Genomic DNA, 18,110 nt, shown 5'->3' on the forward strand with positions numbered 1-18,110 from the left:
TCAGGCCATACAATGATTTTTCGATATTGCAAAATAATACTTTGTTCTGACATTGTATAAAGAATTTTGGTTGTTCCATATAAATCTCTTCATTCAAATCTCCATGAAGAAAAGTTGTTTTAACATCAAACTGTTCGAACTCAAGATCAAGTAATGTAGCTAGTGCTAACACAGTAGGAACAGAAACAAGGTTTATGACTCATGAAAAAATATCATGAATCTCATTACCGTCTACCCAAGAATACCCTTTTCCTACCAGTATCACCTTATATCTTTTAATACGTCCATCAATATTATGGTTCAGTTTAAAGACCCATTTTCATCCGACAACACTTCTCCCTTTAGGAATTTCTACAAGATCCCATGTTTTTTTTTGCTAAGGAATCCATTCCCTCGTCCATAGCCTTATTCCATTTTTCACTATCCACATCATAGATTTCTTCGTGATAATAAGAAGGCTCCCCAGCTTCAGTAATCAATGCAATAGATGAAGTAAAATCTTCATACATTTGGGATGTTATTCATTACCTTATAGACCTCCTGAGAGTGACTCGTCGTTGAATTGGTTCCTAAACTTCTACAATTTCATTTACATCTTCTTCTCATTTTTCTTCATAAGTATCTTCTTCCTTCTGACTTTCTGAAAACATTATGGTTTCCTTCACACCCCCTAACACCATCAAAAACATGCTAGATTCTGCCAAGGACCTTATTTACCCAAAAAATCACAAAGGGGTATACTCAATTCCTTGCTCTTGTGGCAAAGTATATATAGGTGAAATAGGGAGATCCTTTGGCATTAGGCTAAAAGAGCATATTAATGACATCTCAAGAAATGGGTCAGAAAAATATGGGCTAGCTGAGCATGCTTGTTCATCCTCACATTATATTTGCATGGAACAAGCAAAATTAATTCATAAAGAAGACCATTATTTAAAAAGAAGAGTAAAAGAAGCAATTGAAATCGAAAAATCCTCCAATAATATGAATAGAGACAACGGTCTAAAGTTAAGTGATACATGGAAACCCCTATTAAATAAAATAAAAAAGCAATAATCATAATAATTAATAAATATATAATCATAACAATAATAACAATAATAATAATATAAATAATAATAAATATATAATAATAATAATAATAATAATAATAATAAATAAATAAATAATTAATAAATAAATAATAAAATAAATAAATAATAGATTTATTTTATTGGAAATTTAAATAACAAATTATATATATATATATAAACAATAATGTAATAAAATTATAACCAAATAAATAAACAATAATAATATATAATAAGTATAACTAAAACCTATCTGAATAAATAGGTATTTATTAATTTATTTTTATTCCCTTATGATAAATAAATAAAAATAATTAATAAATTAATAAATATTAACATTAATAATAATAATAATAAAAATAATAACAAATAAATAATAGATTTATTTTATTGGTAATTTAAATAATATATATATATATATATATATATATAAACAATAATATAATAAAATTATAACGAAATATATAAATAATAATAATATATAATAAATATAATAAATACCTATCTAAACAAATAGATACTCATTATAAATAATAATATATAAATAATAGATTTATTTTATTAAAAATATATAAATAATAAGTTAGAGAAATATTTCGGCGTAAATCACATAGAAAGTCATTTGTCGACGCGTTTCGAACCAACCAGTGTGATTCATCGTCAGGACAAGATGAAGAAAACAGATCTAGCTTAGCATGCTATATAGACCGAGTAGAGCCTCCAACGGCTAGTTTGACCCAACCGCTAATATTGACCAAAGGACCAGGATCAAAATAAAAGATAATCAATAAATAATAAAAAATTAAAGGTCAAATTACTAATGAAAGAAAATTAGTTGCAAAGGACCGCTTCTAAGAAAGAATGAACTAACAAAATAACAAATTAAATAAATAAATAGATATAAAAACCCGAAATAAAATAGTAAAAATAAAACAAATACAAAAACACAAAAATAAAAATAAATAAAATAAAAGAGAAATCAAATAAAAATAAACCACTAGATATGACTAAGAGTTAAACGTGAATAAAAGTAATAAATAAATAAAATAAAACGCAAAACAATAGTAAAAATAAAATAAAATAATAAATCAAGTGATAATAAATTAATTAAATTAATTAATTAATAAAAGCTAATAATAATAATAATAATAAAATAACTAACTAAATAAAAGTAAAATAATAACAAAACACGAAATATTAGTAAAAATAAAAATGAAATAAAATAATAATGAATAAATAGAATTGAATAATTAAAAGGGACTAAAACATAACTGAAAGAATAACAATAATAATAATAATAATAAGAGATAAATAAACGAATAAAATAAATAAATAAAAATAATAAAAATCAAAAAATAACAAAATAAATAAAATAAATTAATAATAATAAATAAAATAACTAAATAAGAATAAAAGGGAAAAATAGATGAATAGAGTCATGAATACAGCTAAATTGCGAGTTAAATAGTAACAACATAAGGAAATAAGTTACCCTGAGGCCCTTAAATAATAAAAAACATATAGGAAAGGCAATTAGAAAGATGACAATGACATAAATAAATACGTGAAAAAAACAATAAAAACCAAAGAGGATGGAAAAATGACTAGGAGGAGAGGGCAGGGACCCACCATCTACTGATTTTCCAACCCTCGTCTCTATTGAGATTGCTAGGTCTCTTTTCAATCTCCAGAGCTTCCCTGAATTTTCGATGATGGAAATGCGGAACCTTAGCAATAACACTGGCTTCTTCGATACAAGCATGATGCTTGGCTTTCTCTGCATGCTCAACCAAAGCGGAAGACTTAAATCTTAAATTATATATATATATATATATATATATATATATATATATATATATATAAACAATTATATTATAAAATTATAACCAAATAAATAAGCAATAATAATATATAATAAATACCTATCTAAATAAATAGGTATTAATTAAATTATTTTTATTTATTTATAATAAATAAATAAAAATAAATAAACAATAATACAATAAAATTATAACCAACTAAATATATATAAATAAACAACAATATAATAAAATTATAACCAAATAAATAAACAATAATAATATATAATAAAAACCTATGTAATTAAATAGGTATTTATTAATTTATTTTTATTGATTTATAATAAATAAATAAAAATATTTAATAAATTAATAAATAATAACAATGATAATAATAAATAAATAATAATAAACAAATAATAGATTTAGTTTATTTGGAATTTAAATAACAAACTATATCTATATATATATATATATATATATATATATATATATATATATATAAACAATAATAAAATAAAATTATAACAAAATATATAAATAATAATAATATATAATAAATATAATGAATACCTATCTAAACAAATATGTACTTATTGAAAATGATAATATAGAAGTAATAGATTTATTTTATTAAAAATATAAATAATAAATTATATATTTATATAAATAAACAATAATATAATAAATTAACAATAATAACATATAATAAATAAAATAAATACCTATCTAAATAAATAGGTATTTATTAAATTATTTTTTATTTATAATAAATAAATAAAAATAAATAAATAATAATGATAATAATAATAATAAAAATAATAATAAATAGATAATAGAGTTATTTTATTCGAAATTTAAATAATAAATTATATATATAAATAAAGAATAATATAATAAAATTATAACTAAATAACTAAATATTAATAAATATAATAAATAGCTATCTAAATAAATAAATTAAATAAGTATTAATTAAAATACCATTCATAAGCCGACTAATAATGAAGACAACAACAATATTTCTCAAATAACTATTAATAAGCTCCGTAATTTTCACGCTCTCTCTTCTCAAAAACAAATCTCATTGCCATGATGATGGACTCACTAAGCTAGTCCGAAACGTTGGTTTCAAATCTGTTCACAGGTTTTTCCTCAAAAAAAAAAAAAAATTGAAAGAAGGTTGAGTCTCCAACTAAATTTACTGATTTGGCGACACTTGTTCGTATTCAACTTTTCCAACATTGGATTTTATAAGAGAATATTCATCAATTGTTACAACTCTACTAATGACTATGTTACGTGAAGAAGGATCCCACAACCATTATCATTTCACCGCATAGTAATACCCGAAAAAGACATAACATTTTTCTTTTGGTTTTAACTTAGAAAAATGATTATTTGGAATAAGAGTGTAGGCATCACAACCAAAAATTGTTAAATATGAATAATCACAAGACTGGCCAAAACAAACTTCTTCAGGAATTTTACAGTTAATGTCAATGGAAAGTGATTTTTTTACCAAATAACAAGCAATAGATATTACTTCTTCCCACAACTCCTTTTGCAAGTTAACACTCTTGATCATGCTTATGCCTCTGTCCATAAGAGTCTAATTCATATGTCCAACAATGCCATTTTGTTGAGGAGTATAGAAAATTTTTTAATGTCTAAGAATCCCTTCATCCTTGCAATATTGTTCAAATTCTAAGGAAGTAAATTCACAACCATTGTCAGTTCTTAAACATTTAATTAATTTGTCTATATTCTCTCCAACCATAGATTTAACTATTTAAAGACATTAAATACATGTTTTTTTTCTTTTTAATATATATACTCATACTTTCCTGGAGTAATCATGAGTAAATGTTTCACAGTAATATGCACCTCCATAAGATATTGTACTAAATGGTCCCCAAATATCAGAATGAATATAGTCGAAAAATTATTTACTGTTAAGACTTTTGGTTTTAATTTTCTTTTACATTGTTTTCCATATACACAATGTTTACAAAAATCCAATCTCAATGATTTCAAGTGAGGAAGTATTTTATGATTCATTAGTACCTGAAGCACCTTTTCACTCATGTGTTCAAGCCGCTGATGCCATGGGAGAATATCTTACCTTTCCTTCTCAGATATAATCACTGCCTGACTGACCTGAGTACTTCATTTGATTCTGTAATGGTTTTCGATCTTCTTTGCTTTCATAGCAACTAGAGCTCCATTTGAAACTTTTAGCACTCCATTATGACTTGTAAATTTGTAACCTTTCGATTCCAATACTCTAAAAGAAATCAAATTCTTTCTCAACTCAGGCAGATTTCTAACATTAGTCAATGTTCTAGTTGTATCATCATACATTTTAATTCTTGCATTTTTCATCCCAATCATTTGATAAGATAAATTATTACTCATAAACATAAAACTACCATTCATAGCTTGATATGAAGTAAACCAACTTCCGTGTGGACTCATGTAATGAGAAGCACCAGAATCTAACAAACAATTTTCATAATGCTGACAAACATTGCAAACATACATAACTTCATCTACCATACCTAATTCAGTAGATAAAACTTCATCAATCATACCTAAGTCAACTTGATTTTATTCCTTATTTGGGTTTTCAATGGATTCCTTTCATTTCTAACAATCTTTTTCAATATGCCCATTTTTGTTGAAATACCAACATTTGACTTTACACTTATTGGCTTTTCATTTTGATCTGGAAGAACTTCTTTCTTTCTCCCCTCTTTCCTTGCACTGACCTCTAGCTACCATGGGTTGTCGCATGGAAGTTTCAATGCTAGATTTCCTCTGTACTTCTTCAGATAATAGAGCTCCCACAAGAGAATCGGGTTCTAAAGATTCAATTGTGCTCAAACTAATAGAAGTCACAAAGTGATCCTAAGACTTGGGAAAGGAACATAAGGAAGTGATAACTTTATCTTCTTCTTCAAATTTCACATTCATATCTGAAAACTCGCAAATAAGTGTATTAAATACATTTTAAGTGTTCTACAAGTTTAGTACCCTCTTTCATCTGAATACTATAAAATTGACTCTTCAAATAGATTATGTTGGTTAAATACTCAGTCATTTTCAATGTTTCCAATTTTCGCCACAAACCTTCTACTGAGGTTTCTTCAATAATGTTCAAGAGAGCTTCATCCGCTAGGCACAACTTGATGGTAATGAGAGCTCGAGCATCCATGTCTTTCCAATCCAAGTTTGTCATGCCAATATCTTTATTTCTAGCCCCATCTAATGCTTTTTGAAACCCTTGTTACACCAGAAAATCCCATACCTTCAGTTTACATAATGCAAAATTGTTCTTACCGGTGAACTTCTCCACTTCCAACTAGGGTTTTCCCTTTTTAATTTTTCCTTCAACTAGGATTTTTTATGAATTTCTTTATTTTTGGTTTCTTTCACTAGGTTTTCTCTTTTTAATAACATATTCAACTAGAAAAAAACTTCAAACCCCTACTCCAATTTTCTTTGAAGAAACAAAAAAAAAAAAATTGAGATAATTTTTCAAAACTTTATTGTTCTTTGTAAAAAAGCCCAACAATAATGTTTAACTCTTCAAAATTTTATTTACTTTGATATATGAATTCATCAACAAATAATTTTTTCTACTGCCAAAAAAAAAATTATAGGACAAAGTAGATGGCACCTTCCAGTCAGCAGTCTCTTTTCAAGCTTGCCTTACTCCTTTTATGGGGCTTACTTTTATACTCAGTGACAATGCAATAAAAAATAAAAGGCAGTTATGTGGATCTCATACACAACTTTAAACCAACCCTCAAAACAAACAACAGTGCAAAGAATCTACCCCTGAGTTGGTTGTCTGGTCCTCTTATGCACTTCAAGATTAAACGATTACATTCCTCGACTACTCTAGGAATAGTTTCAGTCATCAACAATCGTTTCATTTACCAGCCTCAAGACAGGGCTGGCTCCCTACAACACTTCTCTTCTCAACTTCCAACGACTTGTTTGACTTCTTCCAACGTCAACTATTATTATATCAATAGGGTTTAGCTCTGCACTTTCTTTTATGTGTTTTCTGCTACTTTCTCTTACTCGAAGAATGTGGCCTCCAAGAATGTAACTATCCCATTTGCACCAAGGTTGGTTTTCTTTGAATAATGGCTTGTTTTGAAACTTGCTTCAAATTTCTTTTGCTAACAGACCATGGTCCTCACACTCGCTCTGATACCACTTGTTCATATTTTTGAGCCCATTAACATTTAAATATGAAAGAAATTCACAAAAAATGGAAAATGTATCACAAAAACAAACACGTGAATTTACATTGTAAAACCCTAACAGTAGGTAATGGAAACCTCAACGGGGCAAGGGATTGGAATTTTTATTGCTCCAGGTGAAAAAATGATTCTCCAAAGTTACATCAAGCCTCTGAGGAAATCATAATTTTAATACAAATACTTTGTTACATAACTCCTTATGGTTACACAACTGCCTCACCAGTAAAATCATATTTACTAAAATAATTACATTATTAACATTATTTTTGTCATTCTTTAACAAATCTTCTATCCAAAATTTTTTTCGGATTCATTATTTTTATTTATATAAATAATAAATATAAACCAATTAAAAGTAAATACGGATATAATCAAATGTTTTCATCAACATTCTTATGTGAATTTCTATATTGTCTATTTATTTTATAGGAAGTCTTTAAAACTTAATTACTTATCCTAGAAGGATTTTTTTTTTCAATATTTTTTTTTAGTTCATTTCATCAAGAACTCCGTTTTGCATTATTACACTTTCTACTGTCTTTCTATTTTATCATACATATTTCAAAGTTAATTAGTTATCACAAAAGATTCCTTTCAAATTCTTATTTTTTAATTTATTTCGTTGGATCTCTATGTCAATTTATACATTGAATCGAAGGATTTATATTCTTAAGTTATATATTATTATTCATATAGTTTATAGTATTATTCTTAGGGTTTATTAATCTAAAGGCTCATGATCCTAGGGTATAATATTATTCATAAGTTTTATAATATTAATCCTAGAGTTTATTAGTTCCATAGGTTTATTAGTACTTTGAGTTTATAAGATTATTCTTAGGGTTTAATCCCTTTGTTTTTTAATATTAATTCCTTGGGTTTACTATATCAATCCCTTGGGTTTATTAATCCCTTCAATTCATAACATTAATCCTAAAGTTTATAATATTAATGTTAGGGTTTAATATTTATTGTAGGTTTTTTAATATTTATCTTAAGGTTTACATCCCTTTGTTTAATAATATTAATTTCTTGGTTTTGTGACAAATACTATCTCAATATGAAAATCAATTATAGTCAACCATGACCCAATGCCACATAGTGACAAAGATTGTCTCAATATGAAAATCAATCATGGTCTACCATGGCCATCTATGGCCAATCATCATCAACCATGGTCCAACGTCACGTTGTGACAAATATTGGCTCAATATGAAAATAAACTATGGTCAATCATGGTCAATAATTAGGGTTTAATGTTAATTTTAGGGTTTATAATATTTATCTTAGGGTTTATGTCCCTTGGGTTTATAGTATAAATCCCTTAAGTTTGTGACAAAGATTATATTAGTATGAAAATCAACCATGGTTAGCCATGGTCAATCATGGTAAACCATGGTCAATTATGGTCAATCATGGTTCAACGTGATATTGTGACAAATATTGTCTCAATATGAAAATCAATGATGGTGATTGATGCTCAACCATGGTCAATCACAGTGAACCATCATGAACCATGGTCAACCATGGTCGATCATATTATAATGTATTACGGATTTATATCCCTCTATTTTATAATATTAATATCTTGGGTTTAATATTATTCTTATAATGTCCCAGGCTTTTACTATTAATCCCTTGGCTTTATAATATCAATCTCTTGGGTTTATTAATCTAAAGGTTCATATTCCTAGGGTATAATATTATTCATATAATTTATAATAATAATCTGATGGTTTAATATAAATACCTTAGTTTTATTTTAATCTTTTCGGCTTAATATTATTCCTCGAGGTTTATAATGCCTTTGGTTTATAATATTAATAATCGTTTTGCTTAATAATATCAATAAACCTATTTATAATATTAATATTATGGTTGTATTATTATAATTTGTCATTAAAATTGTTACAATAATTATTGGATTATTATTATTATTATTATTATATTATTATTATTATTATTATTATTAAAAGTATATCATTGATGCCTATGAGCATATATCAACCACATTCATTAATGTGGTTGTGCTAGTTACTTATCTGAAAAACTTCTTTTCATGTCTTTATTTTTTAACTGATTTCATTGGATCTCTATTCCAAAATATACTTTTACATTAAATTACACCCTTGTATCGACATTAGAATTTTTTTCTTCGTTCCATGTGCATTGTTATGGCAATGTACTTTATAAGTTATCAGACAAATTTATGGTGGTTTCAAGGTGACAACAAATAATGGAACTTCGCTCTAAGGCTCAATGGTTGTTGGATGATTTCATCATTTATATCAAAGTTGATGTCTTCTGCTAAATAGATGTGCTCACAAATGTTGACTTGAAGATGATTGTAAACTAACCTATAGCAAAAGTTATGATTTTTCTACCAAATGGTTGTTTGAAGAAGACCATAAACCAAATCACACTCATGACTCTCACTTTAAATACAACTATTTGATTTAAATAACTCATGATGTAGACTTTTATTGTAGCTCTAATTTTTTTTTATGATAGAATTTCAAAACTAGAAATTCTAGCTGTATCAATCACTTAAATTACTTCCCCATATTAAGTGGAAAGTGATAAAATTGAATTCTTTACCGAATACTTATGAAGATAAAGGCCAAAAAAATATGATACTTCATGTGGCCAACGGCCAACTATATAAACATGTCTACCAAAAATGCACCCATTCCATTCATGAACATATACAAAAACGTAGAAGAAAAATATATAAAAGTTAACGGTGTTACGGATTGAAAATCTAACGAACTTACATTTAATAAACAACAAAGACTTCTCAACGGGAACTCAATATCTCCAATTTACGAAGAGACATGATCGAAATATTCTCTCATAACTGATTTTAAATTCAATATAATCTCATTGTCAAAGCGATTTCTAAACAACGAAATTGACTTTAAAAATATCCAGTTTAACATATAGCTGAAAAGCTCCAAATTTACGTGTGATCCTTACATTAGCTACCCTATTTTTTTTGGTAAAATGAAGCCCACCTCAAAAACTGAGCCATATCTGGTTTTCGTGTGTCAAAAAAGATAGATCATGGAATACCATGACAACCTCTGCGAACATTTTAGTTAAACAAATTCACTTTAGAGCCACACATGGAACTAAAATCATCATTACATGTCGATATTTAGAGGCATCTTGGCTTATTAGACATGAAAAAGAGGGGAGATTCAAATCAACCCACATTTACACAAACTTTAAATTGATTAATCCCCGTTCTTCTTTTTAATTAAATAACCCCATCATTTGATATTCTTTACACTTAATATTCATCAGTCAATATTTTTTATTGAATTCAATCCACATTTACACAAACTTTAAAATGAGTAATCCCCTTTCTTCTTTTTCATTAAATAACCCCATCATTTGATATTCTTTACACTTAATATTCATCAGTCAATATTTTTTATATGTTTGTAGAAAATTGAGATAAAAGCGATGGATTAATTTGGAATTTAGATAAACATAGGTACTTCACTTTATTGAGCAATATCGTACCATATTTATTAATAAAAACAGTTTCTAAATTGTAAAAAATAAATTCAATATATTGTAGGAACATGGGTGGGGATGTGGAGTAGGGATAGATTATAGGAATTTCGTGGTATAAAAAGGGGTATTACTTAAAGAAAATTGATATTTATTAAAATTAGGATATTTATTAAAATTAGGGATTATTTTTATTGGAAATATTTATTTGGAGTGGGATAAACAAAAATATTTGAGATTCTTATCAATATCTATTAAGATTAGTGCTATGACACATGATGATTAAGTGGAGACTTCATGAAACTATAATTATTGGGACATATATATACATGTATAAAACCTTAATTATTCATCCAAGCATAGCCATACCTCCACTGTATTAAAGCGAAAATTCCCTAGAACTTTTGAATGATCTATAAAAACAGGAGAACAATCATATTCCCTAGTTGAAAATACGGGTTTTTTTTATTGGAAATATGTATTGGGAGGGTGCCATAAGAAATAATTTTGCGAGATTCATATCAATATCTAGCGAGACTAGCGCTATTATTCAATATCCAACAAATAAATGTGTTATGACACATGATCACTAAATAGAGACTTCGTAAACATAAAACTTTTGAGAGATAGATCTACAATTATAGAACCTCAATTGTTCCTTCATTGTCAAAGCAATTCCTAAACAAAGAATTTGACTCTACAAATATCTAGTGTATTGGAAAGCTTCAAATCTACATATCATCCCTACTATAGTTAACCTATCTTTTTGATGCTATGAAATCCGCTCAAAAATAACCCATATCAAGGTAAAAGGTGTTAAAAATATAGATTATGCAACAAACAATTCATACTTCCACAAACATTTTAGTTAAAAAAATTCACTAAATATCAAGCTTTGTTACAAGACTAAGGTAAATGGATCTACAGTCACATAAGGAACTGAAATCATGGTTACATGTCTATATTTCGAGGCATCTTGGTTTACTGTGAAATTTCAAATTAACACATTTACATAAAATATAAAATGAATATTCCTTTTCTTACTTAAAATATCCTCATCACTCCAATTTTTAATATGTTGGTAGAAAGTAAAAGAAAAATGCAATTTTTAATATGTTTGTAGAAACTAAATAATAATGCAACTAACTTTGAAACTCAATAAACTATGAAATACAACTTGAATTACCATTGCAACCCTTTGGGAAATTAACTAGATTTCAATATATAGGTGTACAGTAAGTAAATACATATCAGGCATAAGCTAAACATACAACATTCACATCGCTGAGCAATACCATACAACTTCCCTTCATAATGGGGTCTTTGAATTCTGAAAAATAAAGTTAATATATTTGAGTGTTTGGGTGGCGGTGTATGGTAAGGAGGAATGATAGATATTTCAGAGTATGAAAAGTGGTATTTGTTAAAAATAGAGGATATGTATTAAAAATAGGGCTTATTTTTATTCAAAATATGTATTGGGAGGGAGCCAAATAAAAGGATATTTAGAAATTCTTATCGATATCTAGTGAGATTAGTGGTATACTTAATTATCCAACAAATGCAGGTGCTAGGACACATAATCATTAAGTGGATAATTAATGAAGCTAAATTTGTTTGGGCATACATCTACATGTACGAAGCATCATTTGATCCATACTTTCTTGCTTATAAATTGGTAAGGATGTCCATACTTCAGTAATCTACAAACAAAAAGTCCCTTCAACCCTTATAGGATCTATCACAACAACTGAGCATGCTCATTCTCTAAATGTCATAGCTGATGGAAATAAAGAGATAGATGATTTTTCATGAAATGTAAGCACAAATTAGGGAGGAGGGAGAAGTATGTGTTGTGATGCTTCTTAGAACAATCTATTGTTATCTCACCTAGTGAATTGAAATACTCCATTGGACAAGCAGTACATTGTTTGAGAAAAGAAATATTAAAATCCCCAAGTGCGAAGATACAGAAGAAAAACCACATGGGGGGAAACCTCTTACAAATGGAACGTACACATCTTGAGGGAATAGGTGTAGATAGAGAAAAAAATTATGGAATGCTAGACATGAAAGGGTACATGTCTGATATGCTCTAGAGAGCACCCATGTGTAGAAGCGTAAGTCCATCACTTTGATACTATTTGTATAGTGTACATAAAAATAAATATAAGATTACAATTCATATTATTCAAATAATACACATATAAAACCATTTTATTTATGACTATGAGATTCGTATTCAAAAGTTTCTTGGACTTCTAATGGGATTTCAAATTTGACATGGGATAGTTTATTCATTATTTAAATTCTTTTAAAAATACTAACTTTATTTTTATCAAAAATCAAGTGTTTGTGTTATCATAATTCTTTTTAATAAGCCTATTAAAAATGACAAACATTTTCTCAAAATGGTAATTAAAATATTCTATTTATAATAAATATAGTTTTTTTTTTTAATATCACTTATCAACTCCATATTAAGCACAATGTCCACGTACAAATTTTCTTTAAAAAATTATACATAAGCTTTTATTAAACTTTTAATCCAATTAAACATATAAACATATAATTAAACTTCTCTTTTAAATTTAACATCTTAATTTTAATTATTTTTTATTTTATTTTAAAGATTATAAAATATATAAACAATTATGAATTTGTGCATTCACTTTTTCACTAACATAAAATCTTCTTAAATGTCCTTAAATGATGGTGATGTTTTAAAGCATTCTTTAGTAGCCCTATTTTTTATTTTATTATTAAAATGGAGGAACAATGTAACTTACTACTTTTACTCGCTTGTTAATATATCGCAGTGTCCCATCATGCTCATTTTATCCCCAATTTATAAAATATAGACTACACTGAAATAATGATGTGTACCATAGATAAAATCTCATTTTCTCACATTCATTTTTCAATTTTTTTTATAATTTTTTTAATTTCCCAAAAAATATTTGAAAATTAATTATTTATATAATTTTCTTAATTTTATTTTTTCCATTAAACTATTGTAATCATCACATAAATCTTATTCCAATTAAGTTCTTTAATAATTTTCTTTCCAAGATCTTTTTAAAGGCATCCACCGCTCTAAACTGTACATCATTATTCTTTGGTACAATATTGTTCCTCACATTGCAATACTTTCTTTTTAGGAATCACAATCCTTTATCTTTTATCTATTTTACCTATGTGATTATTATATTTAATATTTTCTCTTATTATATCAGTTAAGTGGTTAGTAAAAGAAAATAAACGTTGATAAACTTATTTTGTGATGCATCTTATTTAGTTAATATTTAAAAAAATATAACAATTAACTAATTTATAATTTTATAATGAATTATTATTATAATTATGATTAATTATAAATAAAATAATTATAAGTTATGATAAACTATTATTATCATTATCATTATTTATAAAGAAAATAATTATAAGCTTTATATGTTTTTAACGAAAATAACATAATATATGTTACAAATGGATATTGCATTTTCTGATTGGATAGCATGTTTATTTTAGAATATGTTTTTAGAATAATAATTAATCTATAAAAAAATGCATTTTTTTGATTGGATAGCATGTCAACTTTAGAATATGCTTTTACAATAATAATTAAGCTATAAAAAAATAAATAAGGGGATGGTAAGGATTAAGACTCCATGTAATATATATAAAACACAATATTTTTTTGTAATAATTAAGATAAAATGTTGAGATTTATCACAAAGGTAGTTATAAGCCTTTTACTTACAATTTAATTGAAAAGAAAGACAAATATCTCTTATTTCTTATTATACCTTTGCTATAGTTTTTTCGTTACATGTTCTTTGTTACATGTTTCTTAAATTTATATATATTTAACTCATACATTAATAACTTTTATAATTAATAATGATTTAAAATAAACTTATAAAAGTTAATTGCTATGATATGTTTTCATATTGGCAATATAGGATGTATCATCACATAAGAGCTTGGATGATCATTAGCTATTGAGAGACCAACATAGATCCATGTTCACTCTCTATTTATAAAGCACTTAGAGGGATCAAATCTCTCATTACACAAACTTCTTTTTTAATGCAAAACTTTAAAAAAGGTTTACGCATGTAAAAATTTGATTCCCCTATACTAATTCATAATAATGTTATTTATATTTATTTGAATTTTACTCTTATTCTTATTTTTATTTTTTATTTTTATTTTTTTGATAATACATATTTTTATATATGTGACATTTTTGTTTAACATAATTTCTAACCTTTTTAATTTAATTTTTTAATGTGAGGGGAATTAAAAAACACACAGGTATATAATTTAACTTTTTTAATATGATATGCATTAAAAAAAACACACAGCTATATAATTTAGAAAAAATTATTTATTGTAAATATTAATTTCTATCTCTTTATAATTAAATTTATATTTATTAAGTTTTTAAATTTATACTTAGTAAGTTTTCACGGTGTTACAGGATCTTCCGGCCGACAAGAGAAATGATGGTGTAAGAAGCATGGTGTACGAGGCGAGTGAGGGAGCTCGCGATCCTGTCTTTGGCTGCGCAAGAGTAATCAATGATCTCCAGAATAAAGTTTCAGAGCTGCAATCACAATTGGCTTCCGAGCAAGCAGAGGGAGCAAGGCACATAGTTCCACTACAGTCATAGACATAAATAAAAATGATTCGCTATTGCTTAGTTTGAGATAAACACTAGTGATATTCCTTGTCTACCTTCTTCCGTTGAGACTAATCTCCTCACTGATGGAAAAATATGATTATGCTTCGAACTCTGAACTTTGTTGTTGTCTTTATTTGGGTCGCTGCCAGCTAAAGCTCCAGATTGTGAACATTCTGATTCGATCTGAGTTTCTGTCGCAGAACTTATTTAGCCAGAATTTCTTCCTTAGTTTTAAATATATGAAAATGCCAGTTTTAATTATTTGTTGCTTCGATTGTGTAAATGAAGGTAGGATTGAACACATTTTCTAGCAGTGCATTGTGTTGCGTTAACAAGATGTCCAGCTAATTGAAGCATGGCATACCTTCCAAGCGAAGTGTCGTCGATCAAAGTTGTTGTGCACATAGAAAATGTTACCAATCGGATTCCATCCACGTTGTTCAAGTCATCATCCAAAGATCTCTTGATATATTTCTGAAATCAAACTGGCTATTTGGAGCCAAGTGAGCCTGTACATTTAAAAGAAATTAATATTTTAGAACAAATCAGATGCAGAGTAAATCTTAATTAAAAAAAAAAAAAAATAGACCTGAATCATGAACTTTTACTGTGTTCTTAGATTGCATTGTCCTATTCTATATTTGCTTGTTGAAATTCGTGCTCATAGAAAGTAATTTCCTTGCCCTATTCTCTAGCTTGATCATTATTTTTTCCTGTTTCAATAGAAACCATTATGCTATTCATTTTAGATGCCCAATTTAATTTTACTTCTTAAGACGTAATTTATGCCCAATGTATTTTTCAAAAGTAGCCTCCAACTCATCAAAATAACAAACTAAATTTTCAACAAGAATTTCTTCATATCTTAATCAACTAACATATTATCATTTCCAAGCACTCCAAAAACTTCCAACCATCATTAATATTACTTATACTATTTCCGGCATTGCTAATGTTCTAATAACCTTGACATTGTAAATGTGTTAGAAAACCTGCACAGATGAATCTAGCTAGTAAAGGTTTAACACACAGCTTTGTAGAGCAAAAACACTAAAAGAAAATCGAAAGACGAAAAGAATGATGCATTCGAAAATATGTTACAATGCTCATGATATAGCATCACTGGGTGAAGATCCCAAGCTAATGCACTATAGTGGTGATCAATGCGAAGACTCAACACCTACAACAAGTTGCAGAGTTAAAGAAGGAGCAAATCAAGGAGTAAATCACTCAAAAGGAATCTTGCATGCAATCCCCTGCTCTAACTAAGAGTCCGCATGTAGGTGTGTAGTAGTTCCAAGATGCAAAAGGAATCTTGCATGCAGTTCCATGCTCTAACTAAGAGTCTGCATGTAGGTGTGTAGTAGTTCCAACACCCCCCGTGAACACCACTATGGGGAAAGATAGAAAATGGGCCCTGGAAACTAAGGCCAAAGGTCACCCAAAATACAGTGCAACTTGTACTAAAATTGAGGAAAGAGGGAGAACCTCGTGGGAAAACCTCCCCCTCAAAATACAATGTAATCAAAAGAAAAGAGGAAGAAAAATACAATTGCTAAGCAATCGTGTCCTTCACTCCAAGACGATCACGCAAAGAGTGAAACTTCTGCTCAATGAATGTCTTGGTGAAGATGTCTGCAGTCTGCTCTGCTGAAGGACAGAACTGCAAATCAATGACCCGATCATGTAATAAGTCTCTGATATAGTGCATATGGATCTCTATGTGCTTCGTCTGCTGCCGCTGTATTGGATCCCTGCAAAATTTGAGAGTGCTCTGGCTGTCACACCAGATGAAAATGGGCTGGCGGAACTGGACGACCAACTCAGTGAGGAAGTGATGTAGCCACAGAGCCTGAATAGTGATGTTGACTACTCCTCGGTACTCAGCCTCAGCTGAAGAGAGAGCAATAGTAGCCTGCTTCTTGCTCGACTAATAGATAGGGCCAGATCCTAGACTGAGTGAATCTCCGGAGGTGGACTTGCGATCAATGTTGTCTCCCGCCCAATAAGAATTTGTGAATCCAAGGAGATTCAATGCAATGCCTGCTGCATAGTGAATCCCGAAGGTGATGGTGCCCTGCACATATCGGAGTATGCGCTTGGCAGCATTCCAGTGTAGCTCATGCGGCTCCCGCATGTATCTGGAAACTGCCCCTACTGCATATGAGAGATCTGGTCTGGAGTGGGTGAGGTACAATAAGCTCCCCACCAGCTGTCGGTAGCAGTAGAGAGTGATATCAACTAATGGAGTGTCACCTCCATCCTCCAGGCAGACCCCAGACAGAAAAGGAGTCGGTGCCGGCTTGCAGTCAGTCATGCGAAATCTCTTGAGGACATCCCGTGCATACTTAGCCTGAGAGAGTTTGATGCCTGTGGCATTCTGGGCTATCTCAATACCAAGAAAGAAGTGTAATGGACCCATGTCTGTCATCAAGAACCTATCATGCAAGGCCCTCTTGACTGTAGCAATCGCTGAAGCTGAGCTGCCAGTGATTAGGAGATCATCTACATACAATACTAAAATAAAAAGAGAATCATGTGCCCTAAGCATGTAAACATTCAGATCAGACTTACATCGTTCAAAGTTTTGTGATAAGAGAAAAGAATCCATCTTCGCGTACCAAGCTCTCGGGGCCTGCTTAAGGCCATAGAGAGATTTCTTCAGTTTGCAGACCAAAGATGAATCCTGAATGAAACCATGTGGCTGCCCCATGTAGATCTCCTCAGATAGGTCTCTGTGAAGAAAGGCATTCTT

Source organism: Pinus tabuliformis, chromosome 9 (genome assembly GCF_031772625.1).
Source record: "Pinus tabuliformis cultivar Carrire ecotype Pingquan chromosome 9, CPIR1, whole genome shotgun sequence".
Classification (NCBI taxonomy): Eukaryota; Viridiplantae; Streptophyta; class Pinopsida; order Pinales; family Pinaceae; genus Pinus; species Pinus tabuliformis.